General features: G+C 38.2%; 1 long non-coding RNA gene across 1 annotated transcript; it reads left to right on the forward strand.

Moving 5' to 3' along the window:
* The first annotated feature begins 498 nt into the window (after positions 1–498).
* Positions 499–18,617, forward strand: LOC149808505 (uncharacterized). Its single transcript, XR_016419833.1, has 3 exons — positions 499–582; positions 6,034–6,165; positions 18,567–18,617. It is a non-coding gene; the product is annotated as an uncharacterized LOC149808505 (long non-coding RNA).
* The last annotated feature ends 395 nt before the right edge of the window (positions 18,618–19,012 follow it).

Here is a 19,012-nt window from a genome sequence, read left to right on the forward strand (position 1 = left end):
ACCAAGTGTTGTAAAATAATTAGGACCTAAACAATCTGGCACATGAAACTTCGTTAACAAATTAATAATGATTCTTAACTTAAAACTTTTAAATAAATGTTTGTATGTATTTAATATTGTAATGTCCATTATGAAGTAAGAAATTATTTTTTTAAAATAGCTTTTAAAACTGCCAACAAAGACTGAACAACATATAAACAATGCCATGAACTCGTTTATGCTCATTAACTGATTAAACATGTTTGTGTCATAAATGTTTTTTGTATTTAAAAAAAAAAATCTTTCACATGATGTTCTCTTGTGAAGTTATAAAAGTAATCAGTCCCAAAGGAATTCGATGAATTGTTTGGTTTAAAAGGATGATTTAGAGTATATACGTTACATGAAGTCAGATATAGCTGTTTTGCAACCCTAGCACACGCTGCTTCAAACAAAACCGTACGTAATTGACTGACAATATTGCATTCGGATGTATCTACTGACAATATTGCATTCGGATGTATCTATTATACAGTAGACCTATGACCGCAAGGTTTACCTCGACAGAGATTTGTTTTTAAGAAAAACGTTTCATTTGATAAGGTAACATTATGTTTTTTTTTTCTAGTTATATTAATCGATTGTTCCAGCTAATTTGTTTTTAATAATGGATTGTAAAAAGGAGATCTTTTTGTTTTTGCGACTTAAAACATTGCAATATTTGGTAATGTCCGGTACGTGATTGGGAACGATCCCCATCCTCCTTTGCCCAATCGTTTTGTTTTGAATGAACGTGTTGAAATTATATTTCTACATTTTGATAATTTCAAACGACCTCACTTTGCTCGATCATAATGCATGTATTAAAACGTATATTTGAAGTGTGATGCACTTCACGACAATCTAATATCTGATGATATCAGAAATTGTTCTGACTTCCGCTTTCAATTAAAATACAAATAGACCTCCCAAAAAAAACAAACCGATGAAGATAAATAAAAATAAAACAAAAGAAAACAAAAGCAAAACAGACGGAGGTATAATATAGCATGGACACAGACACGTTTTAGTTAGAATTGGTTATAGCACATGAATAACGTAAGCATTATGTTAACAACAGAAATCAAAATCATACCGTGTGACAAAAATGCACCAGATTGTTGCTTAGTCCAGCAATATAAGTTTTTCATCCTGATGTTTCTGACGTGTAGTCAAATCCACAGATCATAAATATCAGGATTGATGTCTCATATTGTGAGACTGATTATTTATATGACCAGTTATGTCTGTGGAAATTGTAAAAGAGACGAGGTTTGAAGGCTGTTTATAAGACCAAATAAAAAATGGTTCTGATTACTGACTGACTTTACCTTTTTTTGAGGGGGTTCGGGATGTCACTGTCATCAAAATGAAATTCAGGATGCAATTGACACTATTTTCTGCTTTATACTTCATTTAAATACGATTACCCACCTACCCTGCAAATAAGTCTGTTCCGGTCTATGATCCCTGTTTTTTTATTGTTTTTGTTTTTAAATGTAGCCATCAAACCACACTTTTTTGGCAACTTAATGCATACAGGTTTCATAAGTGCATCAGTGTAGTATAGGTGCATATCATGTACAGAAGGTAATAAGTGGAAAAGGATACATTATTTAAAGAAATGGTAAATGGATTGTGCATTGGTCCAAGTTGTCTTGCAGGAAAAGTATTTATAAGACCTAAAATAAACCAGATGATTTATTGCATTTTGACAAGCAATAGATATAATTGATTGATTGCATAGTAATTGTGTTGCATAAAAACTAGATAATATGCAATAAACATTACAATTTGCATGCATGTAGGTTGTTACATGATATGCCACATTGGTAAACATCCTAAGGCAATATAATGGAGGCTGTCATGTTGGTGGTCTGTCAGTACAGTCCAACCACTAAAGTCATATTAAATGTGACCTGATGGCTATCAATGATTTCATATAGAAAGTTCAGTTTTGGTCAGTATTGTTAATATTGAAGGTACTTCCAAAACTTTTGAAATTTATACTACCAGCTGAGTTGTTTGTCCTCTCTTGATTCACCTGTTATATTTCTGGAAATTCATGTACTAATCTGCAGAACTTAATATATCTTCCAATATTATCAGTTGTTTTTTTCTTCTTAATTTTCATCAATAAATAATGAAAACTAATTAAGTTAAATTTGCTAAATGTATCACAAATATGCTTTATATTACTTCATAAATGTTATATGTACATATATTGATTATGTTTGTAACTATGGTGCTGAAAGAAGATATGCTTCAGACACTGGTCCAGTGCAAGTGACTTTTTAAAAAAAATTGCAAGTCCTGACTCAGGTTCCATGTGCCTGAGAGGGCCCTATATTATTCTGAGGTTTCCAACAATTTCACAGTTTCTGAATGCTCAGGAGTTAAATTCTGAACAATTGTGGTATACACCTCTGCTTTTGCAATTTCTGACTATAACATCAGCTCAAATTGTAGTCTGTATTTGTCAGTTTGGCTATATGTAGGAAAAGGGTTTAAACGTAGTTTTTATTTACATATGTACAAATTGTTGTTTATTGCCATTTCTTGCGTTTGTTTAAAATATTGATCGGTTTTGTTTTGTTCATGACATTTGAAAACTTTGGATCTGTCAGTTTGTATTTTACTACTCTCAAGTCATTTGCAAAGTTATGGGAGTGCTTTAGAAAAGAGAATTTAAGGAGGCAATTTAATGCCAGGTGTGGTTGACATAATCACACAGATTTATAGCTAAATCAGGTTTCCATATCCTACCCACCTGTGCTGAACTGTTCATTACTCTTAAAACACAAGTGGCTAACATAAGCTTAACACTGACAGAGAAAGGCAATAACGTAAAGAAACAATATCATTGATCCTTGCTTGACTACAGTTTATGCCTTATCAGCCAGTAATATTGCACATGTAAAATCAATATGAACTGAGCTGAGATGACAGGTCACTGGTGTCATGTTTAGGTCTGCATAATTAAAGTTAGATTGTTTTGAGATCATTTGTGATGTTTGGGATAGAGAAAGTGGGAATCAGTTATGATTTCAGTGAAAAGATTTTTGATCCAGTATTGGCGTTTGAGTGCAAATCAAATAATTATAAATAGTTTGTATGCATTTCATTTTTTCTTTTTATTCTTAAGAGAATGTTGACGAAATGCAAGAAATGCAAATATTTTAATATTGTAGTCACAACCATGACACATGCATCGTTTGTATGCAATGCTTATTGTCACATCCTTGCAGTGTTTGTGCTTTGTTGGCTGAAAATATATAGTTTGGCATAATGAAGAAATGACATAAGGGCCACAAAAAGAGGTTGTATAAAACTTTGGACCAAGACATCTTAAGTCTATCCCAATTTAGAATCTCAGGCTAGCTTGGTGAAGGACACCATGATGAGATCCCCACTCCAATGAAGATTCCACGAGCAGCACAAACAGCAGTAGTTAAATCTGACTCCAAAGAAACCTTTACAGTCAATTCTGCCCATGCTTTATTGGAGTGTCCATTTATATGAGAAGCTACATCAGATATGTTAACTCCTGGAGAGTTGATCAGATTGTCGTCATGAATGTCAGATGGTGAATCATACAATACCAGGTGGCTTCTCCACCCCCCCACTTTCCAGCCCATCTTCCAGCTGATGCATAACTATAGCACAGGTGAGACCAGATGTTTGTGGTTGCAACTTGACTTCACTTGTTGTTATGACCTGCATAACCAGTACCAGATGTTGTATACTGTACTGCCAACAAGTTAATCTAGCCATCTGGCCGACTCAGTTATGGATACTTTGAACAAGATTCATTAAAATTATACTGTCAAACTTCATTAGTTGACAGCTCTGTCAGTTATTTGAGGTTACACCATTTCAGCTGATTAGATAAGTCTGCTGGCTGAACAGATGACCTGGCTCTATATCTTCATCTGGACTGTCTCAACCAGTCAGCCTAGTGCAGCCTTTGCCAGCCTATTCCAGTGGCAAGATTAGGAGTGGCTTCCAGGAATAGTCCTGGATGCACCCTAACCAGAAGCTATGGACAATCTGTGCAGATGCTGGTTTGTTAGGCTGAGGCATCCACTTGCTGCCATTATTTTCCTCATTCATCAGCGAGTCATTGGTACAGAAGAAGGAACAACATATACCATCCTTCTGAAAATGAAGGCCATTCTCTGCACTTTCCATGCTTTGAGAGCTCATACATGCACAGATGGTACTGATCATATCAGACAGTTTGGTATTTGGTAAGTTACGTTTACAAACAAGGGGATGAAATTACCAGAGCTTTGTATCATGCTATGAGTTACTTCCTTGGTGTGCTCAATACCAGATCGACATACAACTCTGATATATCCAGGGCAGGTGCATTGATACTGGCCACTTCATTACTAGGGTGTGGCCATCTGCTTCGTATAGAATGGTCTCTCCATCCATCTGTATTTGATCAAGTTTGTGCCATTTCAAACAGACTGATGATATACCTCAGAGGGACAAGGTGGACCTGCACACTGCCCACCATTGTCTCGCTGTTTCCCGACCCTTAGGCCTGGGCTGTCAGTGTCCATTTGATCAGCTGGGAGGTTATGTGGGCTTATGCCTTTCCTCTGACAATTCTGATCCCAAGAAAAATTCAGAAGGTGAAGGTACAGTCTTGCAGAATAGTTCTGATTGTACATCTCAGGTCAGACAAATCTTTGGCCCACAATATGCTTGAGTTTGTGTTAGACCGGGGTGGGGGTGGGGGGGTTGTCTCAAACTAAAATTACCACAAGGCCACATGAAAACTAGTACATTGGCCTGAGGGCAGCATCACTCAAAACTTTTCATGCAGCAAAAGTGGTTCCTATAAAAGGTAGCCACTTGAAATGTTGGAAGCAAGAAGTAAACAATATAACAATAAAATTTATACCAGAACTGGCTGGCTGTGAAGAAAAAATTTGCTTTATTCATTATGTTACAAATTCGGCATGTCATTGCAAACCACACCAAATAACTTCATGGGCCACATATTTGAGATCCCTGCTTTAGATATTCCCAGGACATGGTGATCCCCATGTTGCTTAAATGGTCAAGGGTACATTTCCTCCTTTTACAAGCAAACTCCAGCATCATTCTTGGCTCTCTTAGGAGAGCATTGCATGGAAAGCAGTTCAGCATTTCAGTTCTGAGAGAATTGATACACAGATGTCACTCATCAACAAGCTTCAATTTCTTCAATAGCAAACCTAATATTTCACTTTAAGGAGAAGAGGTTAGTTACTATCAAAATCATTGGGTATTGCTCCATGATTTCCAACACAGTTATACATCACATGTCACAACAGGGATCTTTCTGACATGATAATTTCAACCATTCCATGCCACTTGCATTATTTTTCAAGTGGAACTGCTCTAGTGTCTTTACATGGCTCATTTCATGCCAAAAAACTTCATTCCATTTGGTATGTGAGAAAACTTGCCAGTAGCTTCTCGTTTTTTCGGTGGTTCTTCCTGGGGTTTTCCCAGGTTCTTCCTCCACCATTAATACTGGCCGCCGTGAATAGCCTATCGTGTGCTGAAAAATGGCGTTAGACCCCACAACAACAAGAACCATTTGATGTGAATACATCCTCCCACAGAGTGGAAATTGACAACAAGGCACAGTCCATCCATTCACCCTGCATGCCCATGCGCAGAACAGCCATCATTTTCTTTTTCAAGGATTCCATGTTAATGGCCATGTGGTCAAGCAATGAGAGAAAAATTGCTTATTGATTGATATTATACTGTATTGTGGTCTTTTGGTCAGCAGATTTTTTTAATTGTTTTATAGTATTATGACTCTATGATCTTAAACTAAGTAATAGAAAAGAGAGAAAACCAACAAGTTTTTAAAAAATTCATTAAATCATTTCGCTATAATACAAAGTAAAAATTGAAAAAGAATTTACAATATTGCGAATTAAATCCTATATAGTTCAAAAAGATTTATCACTAGTTCTAATGAATAAAGTTCTAATTAAATTCCAGTGGTGTTCAAAATAAGATCCAGCACTGACATCATTGATGCACCTGTAGTCCTGAAAGTTCTAATGTACCAGTGCCCTGAAGTGTGATGATGAACCAACAGCCTTCTAATTAATCAAAGTAATATAATCCAAGGTATCCTTGTCTGAATTTACTATAATTCCAAGTAAATGTTTCTGTCCAAGAATATTGTTTAAGAGCACTTTGTATTTCTAGTGAATAAATAATTTGAATAAATAAATCCTACACAAATGTAATACTGAACACAACAGTAAGACACATTTCTGCTAAAGATGTTATAGCAGGAATGAATAATCTTTAAAATTAACAAGATTATATAAAATACTAAGACACAAAAGAAGAGCCAGGATGTAGGACAAAAAAATCATTTCTAGAACATGCTAAGTTTTAATTACATGTGGTATGTTACTAAAATTATAATAAAGAATGTTGTAAATGTCAGGTAGACCTGGTGTAACTTGCTAGTCAGGAACATAAAGAACTTGATTTTGGACAAGGTCAAGTCAAAATACAATCACACAGCATACAACAATGGAGAAATATAAATAATACAGATTCAATATGCATAATTTATATTTGTTACTGTGCATTGCGCTGTTATTATGCAAATTTAATAAAGTTTAACAGTTGAATATCTTACATGTACTTAGTACAACAAAAAAAACTGGTGATGTTTCATTTTTTATCTTATGCTTTTTATTGGTGTGCATATTGCATACCATAGATACACAGTTAGGTACTCATGTGTGACATATTATATATATATTGTGATCAATATTTCTCTGTTGCAATTTGTTTATTTTAATAGCAGCAGTTAATTATCTGCTGCTGTTGTGTAGCTTCTGCTTTTTCATGCCCCCCCCCCATGTCCATTTGATACAGATACATCCTCCCACAAATTGAAGAATTGTCACTATGATGCAGACTGCTCATGCACCTGTCTTGGGGCATGTGTAGAACTGTCATCTTTTTCCTGAACACCTTGCTGTATGTACATTATCCCTAGATCTCACAAGAGAAAATTGCTTGTAGCAAGTGATTAACGCATTGGTAGTCTCCCTTCTAATAATTAAGCTGAATCTTAGTGTTACACTACCCTTTCTGTAATTTAAATTATGTTCCAGTAACATTTTCTTCCTTTTGGAATTCAGTTCCTTAAAAAGCATAGAGTTTGGGTACATTATTTTCCTTCTGAATACATAACTAAGGTATCTGTAAGTACTTGTGTTAAAGAATAACATCACAACCTGCTTAACATTAAAGGGCAGTGAGGGGATTGTGCAGTAACCTCTCTCTATTAAGAATCTTGTTGTTATTGTCATTGTTTTCTTCAACATGTTTGTTAATAAAGTCTGTGCATTTGCAAGAAGAGAGAAGAAAAAATCAACTGTTATTGCATGTGTATCTGCATTTTTGTTGTTATTTTCCTCAGTAAAAGGTTGCAACAAAAGGAAATTGGCAGGTAAAACAGGTCTTCAGTTGTTTACACAGGATTGCACATAGTATGCATTGTATACAGCTATGTGATTAATATACACGTGATTATATGTGACATTCACATATAATGTAATTATTTCTTTTTTAAAAACATCAGAATAATGTTAAGGCAGTCAGTAGGGCAGTGTAGCAGCAAGAAGGGCTCTTGGGACACTTGTCTAGACTGCATCTATTGCTCAAAGTCTCGCTGGAAGGGAGGAGATGTCAAACACTCCTCATGTTGCAGGCAGCTTGCTCCTGTTATGGATGTTAGCACCACACAGGTGTGTTGCTCAGTCCTGTTAGGGAGATGGAGCACCACACACATATTGCACCATCCTATTAGGGAGGTGGAGTACTGTACAAGCATGTTGCTCCCACCTTAAAAGGATGTGGTGCCCAGCACATATTCAGAGAAGCTTCTTACCTGCATCCACATGGAGGTGGTGCACCACTCCCAACATTTTAAGGTTAGCATGTTGTGCCCTTCAGATGAAAAGGATCAGCACTGCACCCTTTTGAGTTATGAATCAGTCGAGGATGTTTAACGATATGGGATAGTTACAGACTGATACCCCTCTCCTACCAACCCATCCTGTGCTGGTATGGGAGGATGCCCACTGGTCTCAGACTAGGGAAGGGGAAAGGATTGATATCCACCCCTTTCCTATTATCCCAACTAATACTTATAGGACGTGGAGCCCATCACATCAAGGTCATTGGTCCTGTATGCCTGTGTGGGCTACTGGACCCTACCTACATAGTAGAGGTGATGATGTGGCTCATATCACGTCATCACTCCTCATCAGGTCATTTGGAAGGCTGGAGGTGTCATGTCATCCAAGGCAGACCGGTGATCCCATCTCCCCATTCCATACCACTCTGAATTATTGGAAGTGGTACAGAATTTGCAGATGCCTTCTCTGATGCCCAACCAATCCCTGATTCAGAGTATGCTAGTCGATGATGATGTCCTCTCTATCCTTGTTGAAACAGCACCACTGACACCTACCAAGCTAACACCTCCCTCTTAGTTGCATGACAGATTTATGGTCTGGTCCTTTGACAAGGCTGTAAATGAAATATATGGCCTGACTATTGCCTTAACCACCTGGCACAAGGCCAAGAAGATCGTTTCCATTTTGGAAAATAATTCTGGCACAACCTCAACCAAGCCTTTTGCTTCTTTCTCATTCCTTCAAGATTGAGGAAACTTCTCATAGGTTTGCCACAAGCCAAAATTGCATATGGCAATGTCAAGGCTTGTCCATTCTCTTCCTTGACATTGAGAACCCAGGTCTCTACTGTCAGTTACCAAGTACATTACCCAGATTGGCCTCCTAAGCCTCCCCAGTTGGATGCTAGTTTATCCAGAGAAAGAGAAAAATGATTATTTTCATTTTGAGCCTGGGCATGCTTTCTCATCAAAATAATTGAATCCTTGGAACAGAAAGTCGGGTTTGTTCATCACCATATCTTCACATGTTGACATTGTCTTATTTAGTCTGCTGATAGAATTCTCTTTGAATCCTGCCACATTACAATGCCCACTGGAAGCTGTCACCAGGATGTCTACACATAAGCTTTCTCTCTCAATGGCACTATTGGTGGAGTTTCTGCATATTCCTGTGATGTTGTATTGGACTCATTAAAGGTCTTGCTTAACCGTAAAGTAAAGATCTCCTAAGTGCTGCTCCATTTGAAGCCAAGACCCTCTTCAAGGGACTTACCTCTAAAGTGGCATCTCAAGACTCACTGGATAGTCAGTTTCGATTTTTCCCAACTGCACTTGGTCCATTGCAATTGACCAGGCAGCATGGGAATGCGAATTGGCATCAGGGCCCGACCAACAAGTTTTTCAAACAGATGCAGCCCCACTCCAAATTGCACCTCAGACTACAAGTTGAGTTCACTGTGTACAGGTAATTGATGCCTCAGACTCTTCCAAGAGGAATTTCTTTTACCCAACTTCATTTTCTAATACAGGAGGAGAGGAAACATCCTTAGGACCTAAACCCTTTACTGCCTTCTTGCATCCCTTTCTGAACATCCCCATAGGTGCTTGTCTAAGTCTCTTTTCAGAGGCTTTGTCGACATCAAGGATGATAGTTATGTCCATTTCCTTCAAGAGGGAGGGTTGCCAACTCCAGTTTCTGGAACAACCTGCTCATTCAAGACCCCATGTGAAATTGAGAGAGGAGGTGCACACTCTTTTGCAGAAAGCATTCAAGGGGATCCTGAACGATCAGTCTCTTGGATTCAGTTCTGGAATCTTCCTGGTTACCAAGAAAAGTTGAAAGTTTTGCATTATAATTGATCTCTCCCCTTTAAACCATTTTCTTCTTGAGGAACATTCAGGATGCCCATTTGTATATCCCAGTATTTCCTCCACACTATATATACTTCTGGTTTTGCTTAGACCAGGAGGCTTTGTTTCAGTTCTGGGCTCTGCTGTTTGGAATCTCTTCCACATACAGTCCTCACATGTTTTATGTCAGTAGTAGCAGCATACCTCCAATTACTGGGAATGCAGATTCTCCAGTAGTTAGATAATTGGCTGATCCACAATGTTCGTGTTCAGTTCCTCCATTAGTATCTGTTCTGTTGTTGTCCACAGTAACTCAGAAAGTCAGAACTCTTTCCATCTCAGGACTTCATTTACATGGGAATGCATTGCCTCATGAAGCAGAACTTAGTCTGAGTTCTACTAGATCTCATAGATTGAATCCTGGTACTTGTAGAGGTGCTGCAAGTCAGAACATCATTGCCTTCTTTCCTCTACTTGTCCAGGTTTGGAAACTTGAATGCCACTATGGATCTGGTTCCATTAGGATGTATTCATATGTGCCTACTACAGTTGCTCCTTCACACAAGGTGGAAACCACACAGATATTTTATATCAGCTCTGAATCCTCTAGGTTCAGACTTTCATCACCATTTGTGCTGGTGGATGAATCAGGAGACATTGCTGACTAGGGTCCCTTATCATGCACCTGACCCTTACTCCTATCTTTTAACCAATGCATCAGATTATGGGTGTGGTGCTCCCTTATAACTGGAGGGCTCTAAAATGTCCACATAACTATTTGGTGGTGGGGGGAACATGTAATGGTCAGCAATTAAGTTTTACAGATGTGGGCCAAAATATGTTTACATGTTAAATCAGGAGGCAGGAGGTAGGGCTTAATTCTTCAGATTTTTTGAAGACTCTGGACATTTCAACTCTCAGAAATATCAGGGTTTCACACATGCCCCTTCTCTTGCATGGAGATCTGGAACCTCCTCTGCTGGAAATCCTCAGAGAAATTCATCCTCTCAGTTCACCACATTCAAGGGAAGAAGATAGTTTTAGCTGACAGTCTGTCCAGTTCAGGCAAAACAGTCCTCATGGAATAGACTTATCATCGCTCAGTGAGTCCTTACTCACTTTTTATGCCATCAGACTCAACAGCAGACTTCCCTTTTACATCTCTCAAGTCCCAGACCAAAGTGCATGGGCAATGGATGCATTCAGCTGGCAGTGGGATTGCCAGTTTTCGCATATGCCTTTCCACCTATCTGACTACTACCTCAAGTTCTGCAAAAGTCAGAACTTCCACTGCTCATATCATTCTCATAGTCCCACTGAGGTCTCCACGATCATGGTACAGTGATATTCTACACTTTTTGATAAATTGACCCCTGTCTTAACTCCACAGGAGGGATCTTCTGTTGCAACACAGGGGATTCCTCCTACACAACAGTCCAGATTCTCCATCTTCACACTCGTTTTGTATCTGCCAGGCCATGTTGTCAGTGGCATCATTCAGGCTAGGAGATCTTCATCATCTAAAGTCTATGATGCCAGGCGGAGAATCTTCTGTGATTGGTACAGTAGGAAGCATGTTGATCCTAGCTATCTCTGTAACTTCCATGGCTGATTTCCTTTTGTGCCTTTGAGAACAAACGATGATCAGTAGGGTTATACTTATAGTGCTGCAATTTAAATGTCTTGACCAAAGCCCCATTGGACCATTGAGTGAGGCCTCCTTCAGGACCTCCTATTCATTACTGTTATTTACTTGCTCCAGCATCTGCAAGAAGATGCAGTGAGATTCACACCTTGTCTAGTGACACAGGCTGTCTCTGGTTTAATTACAATTTTGTTTCTCGCCTTTGTCAACCAGGATTTTTAGAGCTGCCTCTTTGGCCTACCTTAATCACCCCTCCTTGGAGGACTTCATGATGGCAGCAATTTTGCATTCCCACTGCTTTTCTCCTCACTTTAACTTCACTTGTTAGCATCATTGGTGTCCTGTGATCCCTGCAGAAGGAGGGATTAAACTTAGTGTCTCCTCACTCAGAAGGGAGACATCGGTCACTTTTCATATTCCAGGCAGCATGTGCTCTCTCCTGAGAGAGGTGGTGTACAGCTTACCTTGTGCACTGAGTAGTGTGTTGCTCTCTCCTGTTATGGCAGTTGTGCACCACACACAACTTTGAATTTATTTTCTTAGGGACCTATCATTGGAGCAATAGTATGGCCTTGAGAGACACCTATATTCTATAACATGGATATCACTCTGAATGGTAAGTACATTCCATTTTCTGTTTTAGATCAGTTATGATGAGAGCATCAGACTACCCACCTAACTTGCAAATTCAGGTACACAATAGTGGCAGATTAGGAATTGCAGCTATTACAATTTATTTTTTGAGGGGGGGAGGTGAAACTAATTTTAATTGTGTAATACTTTCTTGTCGCTATTGCTGAATGCCCTCCTTGAACCCATCTCTGATGTCCTAGCAGAATAATCATCTGTGAAAAAGGTGATAGTTCTACACATGCCCAAACACAGATGCATGATAATTCTCCACTCTGTGAAAGAATTAATAACATCAAATGATTTATCGGCATGAAGAAACATTAGCTACACAGTAATGACAGGTAAGTATTGCATAATTAAAATGAGTTAACCCCTCCCCCAGAATAAAATACTTTCAGAAAACAATGTTGGAAAAGTCTTTTAGTAACTGTGGCTACAAGAAAGGTCCTTGAGATACTCACCTAGACTGCCTAACCTGTGCCAAATAACAGCTGAAATTAGAATACAGTGGAACCTGTCTTGAAAGACCACCCCTTCTGCCAAAACATAATGGTCTCTCATGACAAGTGGTCTCTCATAACAGGTTATAACAATATATAATCTCTAAATCTGTACATTGAGAACCTGGTCTCTCAAGACAGGTGGTCTCTCATAGCAGTGGTCTCTCAAGACAGGTTTTACTGTATAGACAATTCCATACATACATACAGAAGGCAGAGGAAATGTTCCTTCCGCTTTTCTTTTTAATTCTTTAGTTTTCATCTGCAGAGGCTCTTCAGTCTCACTACAAGACTACAAGCTCTGCATGTCAGAAGAGTGCTCTAGGGTCCATAGATATTATGGGACAATTGGTTAGGTTAGGTTGGCATCCGTTAGTCTCGAGAGATGATGGAAGTGCGCCCATGAGAGATGTCCCGGTTGATGGTTGTTCAGCGTCTGCTGTGGCTATGGAGCCCAACACGGGAGTGGCAGTCCCATGTGGGACCAGTCTCTTAAGAATAGGTGACTATCCATCTAGAAGGAGGGACTGAATATTCAAGGGACCAGTCTCTTAAGAATACATGACTACCCATCTGGAAAGAGGGACTGAATATTCGAGGAGTCCCAAGGGACGTGGAGCACTGCAACCCTCACATACTGGGTAGCATGTTGCACTCTTCCACCATCACCTTCTACCTGTCATCATACAAAAGCCTCTCTATACAGCATTATTGATCATGCCAAGTCTCTCCTTTCCCTACTCTGCCATCACATTCTATGGAGGAATCAGAGTTTATCTATGGGGTTCACACTAGGCAGGGATGGTCCTGGCTTTTAAAAAGCTGTCGCCAAAAAAATCGCCAACCTCAATATTTTGTCGCCAATTTTCAAAAAGTGTCGCCAAAAAAAGTAGTGTACATCTTTCCAAGTGTTAATTTAGTCTATTAATGTAACAGGCAATGAAAATTACAAAAGATGGATTAGTTAATACTTTAATTACAACAAGCATTAACAAAATGTTACAAAGTGTTACATGAAGATCCGTCGCGATTTTAGGGCTGCCCACTTGTTGAATGCAGTTTCAAAGTCTAATTTTTCACATCTGTACATGCTGATTCTCATTAAATTCTCGAGAGATGAGATGCAGAGCTTATTTCTGATGTCAGTTTTTATGAGGTTCATCTTACTGAATCCACGTTCACAGTCCTCAGTGCTGACAGGTGACGCCAGTAGTCTCTCAGCAGCCCCCTCCCCCTTTTATGGCTAGCTTCACAAAGCTTGTAGCGAATTGCTTCCTAAATCCCTAGAATGATCACTGAATGCTGTATAAATTTTCTCGACAAGAAAAATATGATCTCCATTCCCACGAATGAAACTTACACAAGTCAACACCTGGCAATATTGGACCGTATATATAAGCATAAATTCACACCCAATTTAGGGATTCTTTCACTCCTGTATTTTGAGAAATAAATAATTATTATTAATTATGCAAAACTGTTGTTTTTTTTGCAATTTCTTGTTGCGGAGTTTAAGTCTCTGCAGCCGTAACACAGGACTGATGGCAAAAGGAAAAGATCAATGAGTAAGATGCTGCACTGGCGACAGATGTAATTGTGATTGAGATTTTTTCCATTTGCTTTGTATTTATACACAGTAGTCGGTACTTCAAAGGTTATCAGTTTTCTATGAAGGTTCAGCAAAACTATTGTATTGGTATATGTATAAAAAAAACCAGAAGGATTAGCCATACAATTAATTGTATCTGTTCTATTCGCGTCTTCAGAAGTCGGTCAGTTGTAGGTATAGTGCGGTAGCATGATTGACTGTATCGCAGCATACAGTACTCAGCCCAGATGTCAGCATAAGCAGATTATGATGTAACAATGCACTGTAAAGATGGGGTTGTCAATAAGAACAAAGGATCGTTTGCGTAACAGATTGATTCCTATGCATTGCTTAGTCAAGTTTGTGGCTTCCTTTCGTTCTGCCTTTTAATTTATCCAGTCCAAATCCATGATTGTATGTACAAATTAAATAACCAAAAAGTATGTCGCCAAAAAAATCGCCAGATGGGATATTTTTGTCGCCAATAAGGAAAAAAAATCGCAATTTGTGACATTGGCGAAGCCCAGGACGATCCCTGCTAGGAAAGGACATTAGATTGGTATCCCTCTGCCTTTCATATTATCCCTATTATTATCTGTGGGATGCAGGGCCCATCATCTCAAATGGATTGTTCCTTTATGCCTCCATAGACTATTGGACCCAGAACCCAGAATAGAGCTGATGCTGCAGCTCACAAATTTCACCAGCCCCGCTTCAGATGGTATCAACCAGAAAGGCTGTTATCTATACCACTGATGAAAGACCAGCTTTCTCATCTTCTCACTGGAGCTTCCAGTGCACACATAGCCCCTACTTATTGTATGGAGTTAGGAACTTTGGCAACAAGTGCCCCTATATCATCTCTGCCCCCAGTATAATGAGGTAGCTATTCCTCTGATGTACACAGAGAGTACTAGATGATAATGATGCTTTGTCTGTCATTGTTCACTCCTGAGGTTGGTGTGAAAGAAGCCCCATTGAATTTAGATGAAGAGAACTGACTTGTGTCTGAAACTGTCAGGTGCACAGTCCAAAAAGATATTTTTCCAGTCTGGAAAAGATCTCAGGGACTCTTATTCGACCAGACCTCCTGCTACATTTACTTCCTCACTCATCCATGATTTAGGAAATTTTGTAGTTTTCCTGCATGCTAGGATATTGCTCATCATGATAGAGAGAGGTCACTTCCTCCCTCCACTTTATGACCTATGACCTCTGAGTCTCACTACTGGGTACATTCCCATAAATGACTTCTCAAACCTTCCCAGCTAGACACTGGAGTTTGGGTCTGCCTTCTAATAAAACAATCAAAGCTGATGAACAGAAAAACTCAGTTGTTGGTTTCCATTACCTCTCATGCTGACCTCTTCTCTGCTGCTTCATTTAGTATCCTGAAAGAAGCCTTTCTGAATCCAGCTGCAATATGTGTGCTAGAAGCTGTGGTTAAAACCTCCTAATATACCTTTTTTGTTGTTACATTTAGGCTCTTACAAAACGCAACAAAAAAAGAGTGAAGGCAACAAGCTTTGTAAAATTTAACAATTTATTTCCCTTGAAAAACAAGGTAAAAATGAGAAAAAGAACTTACGGTTCTACAAATCAAATCCAAAAATAATCCAACAATAATCCAAGAATTAAAAAATAGAAGTCCTAGTAATAAAAAGTCCTAATGAAACAGTTCGAATCCTGATGAAATTTAAAATGGAAGGGGATGACTTATGATGTGGTCAGCATCATACTGATGTGTCAACAGTTCTTTGTTGAATCGTAGAAAATAATATTCAAGTGTTTGAATTCTGTGTACAATTCTATAACTATCTTTGTTCAAGAATTAATTTAGAGCACAAGTATTTCCAGAGAAAAATAATCTTTTGGAATCCAAATAATTTGAAGAAAAATTAAAACTTCAACTCAAATTGGTCACAACAAAACACCTTTAAGTGTCAATGCTTTAAAGCCCGACTGGCCATATTCTTTATAGAATACAGTTATACACCAATTTAAGATGCAAAACAGATTCCTGTATGAGGGTCATATTATCATGTTTCTAGAACAACATAGAAGCTTTTTACGTGCCTAACATCACATGCTCACAGTATGGCCTCGATTAAAACCAATGATTTTCACTCTGGGAAAGAATATTTTTTAAAAAATAAAAAAAGTTGTTTACTTTGATTCTTACTGATTCTGAATCAAGGTCAGGAACTAGGTCAGCATTAGATACAAAGTTTATATTATTAGGCGTTTACAAAAAACAGGTGAAACTGAATTTCTGGAAACTGTAAAATCCAGTAAATAAAGTTAAATTACAATAGCATATAATGGAATATAAAAAAATTAAAACTAACAAACAAGCAATTAAATAAAATATAAATTAAATAACATATAAATTAAATCAAATATACATAACACTGTTGATGGCATTGTAAAATCTTCTGCACATCTGCCATGTTGTTGTCTTTGACTCCTGTAAGGTTTTGCTTACCTGAAGTTAAGACCTTTTCTGAGCTGCATCTTTAGAATAATTTCTATCATATTTTCCCAAGATGAGAAGAACCACCAATGCATATAATTTACAGCTGCTTCTGTCCCCGTTGCAATGAGCTAGGAAACATTGTAATGCAGATCACCCTCATAAACCATCCACAAAGTTCTTTAAACAAGCACAACCCATGTCTAACTTCAGCCTCAATTCAAACCTCCTTTTCAACTGTAGGGTCAAAGATACAGTTGCTGACAACCCCAGAGGAGAAAGTTTTCTAATACTCATTCCTTCCCTAAGGAAGAAAGGTGAGGAGTATAGCCCTAGTAATTTAAACACTCTTTTGCTGTGCATCCGTCTACCGAATGGTCCTTTAGGTGCTCTTCGAAGCCTCTTTCAGAGGCCTGGTCAAGAATCGCTTATGATGGATGGGTTCTTTGCAGTGTGAGTGAGGGTTGCCAAATAAAGTTTTGATAACAGCCCCATCTGTCAGGGACTCCAATGCGTTTTCACCAATCCAGTTGGTGAAATTAAAGGAAGAGGTGTACAGACATTTACAGAAAGGGGGATCTGAGAGGGCTCTGAGCAATAAGTTTACCATATTCTGTGCCTAAATATTCCTGATCACCAAGAAAAACCTGAAATTTTCACCACATTATTGATCTTTTCCCACCAAGCCAGAGGAATCTTTCAAAACGGAGACCACTTTCTCAGTCTGGAATGCATTGCATCCATGGAGTCCTCCACTGACCATCAAGGTGTATACTTGCAGATCCCAATATTTGCTTCTCACCACAAAATTCTCTGACTCTGCTTAGACCAGGAAGTTTTTCATATCAGAGCCTATTCCTTCCCAGCACTTCATTTACAGGGGAATGAATTTTCTCACATACTAGAACTTACTCAGGATACCATGGGACTGAATAGAACAAATCCTGACACTTCTTTAGTGCTATGAGCAAAAGGCATCATTGTCATCTGACATTTACCTCCTCCTGCTGGGAACCCTTAATGCCAAAAAGGATCTGATAAGGAAGAAGATTATCAATTTTGAAGGTCAAATGTCAAGTTCATTGTCACTGAAAAGAGACATAGTTTCTGTGCAACATTAGTTCTGAATTAATCAGACCAAAGCTTGTGAATAGTTTTGTACTTGGGTAAGGAAGAATATTAGTTTTGGATTTAAAGGTCTGAGGTCAGTGTCACTATAAATGCAGTAAAAAAAACTTTAGTTTTAGAGAAAAACACATTGATCAGAGTTTTGTGGATAGCTTGCATTTAAGATATGGAAAAGGTCTATTGATATGGAGTGAAAAGGTCAAATACCAAGGTTATTGTGGCTCAAGAAAATCTGTGTTTTGCACCAATTATCTTAATCTGAGTTTGCAGGAAGCTTGCATTTAAAGTATGGAAAAGGCCTGTTGAGTTTGTATTCAGAAGTCCAAGGTCATGTTATTTGTGGCTCAATGAAACTTGGGTTTTGCATGCTGTTAATCACTTGACCTTGTCTACAGATCTTTGGAGGTAATGGATGCTGTTAATCACTTGACCTTGTCTACAGATCTTTGAAGTTAATGCATGCTGTTAATCACTTGACCTTGTCCACAGATCTTTGAAGGTAATGCATGCTGTTTGATCACTTGACCTTGACTTTTTCAGACCTTTGATAGTCTGCATGCTAGTTAACACTTGACCTCATCCTTCTCACATATTTGAAGGTAATGCATGCTGTTAATCACTTGACCTTGACACTTTCAAATCTTTGTATGTTTACATCTTTACTTGTTAAGAGGCAAACAAAATACCACTAGAAATAAAGACTAGAGCTGTAAATGGTAGACTAAGGATCATGACTCAGTTATAAATATGTTTTGCCTTTTCAGAAAGTACCATTTCTATAATGTACAACTCTCCAGTTTCATACCCCTATCATGTGAGTATATGTTTTAACATAAATTTGTCAAATTTTTATTTGTTCTGTGTGGATTTGACAACAGTTTTGATGTTATATATTATTTATTCTCAGCAGCAGAGATGTTTATATGCAAAAGGTATTCTTTTTCATAAAGGAAACCAGAGATGCAGGAGAAATCTTCAACCTGAATTGAATTATCACTTATCCAATCACCATGTACTTATATGTGTGTTATATATATATATATATATATATATATATATATATATATATATCGCCTTGCCTTCACTCACTGACCCCTGTACCATTTTCACATCACCAAAGAAGAATGCTACAGAGTGACTGGTATAGGCATTGTTGCATAGCAGACACACCCACAAATCGACCCAGTACATGTAATTCATTTTCATCTAA

Source organism: Sinohyriopsis cumingii, chromosome 1 (assembly GCF_028554795.1).
Source record: "Sinohyriopsis cumingii isolate HCF-2022 chromosome 1, ASM2855479v2, whole genome shotgun sequence".
Lineage (NCBI taxonomy): Eukaryota > Metazoa > Mollusca > Bivalvia > Unionida > Unionidae > Sinohyriopsis > Sinohyriopsis cumingii.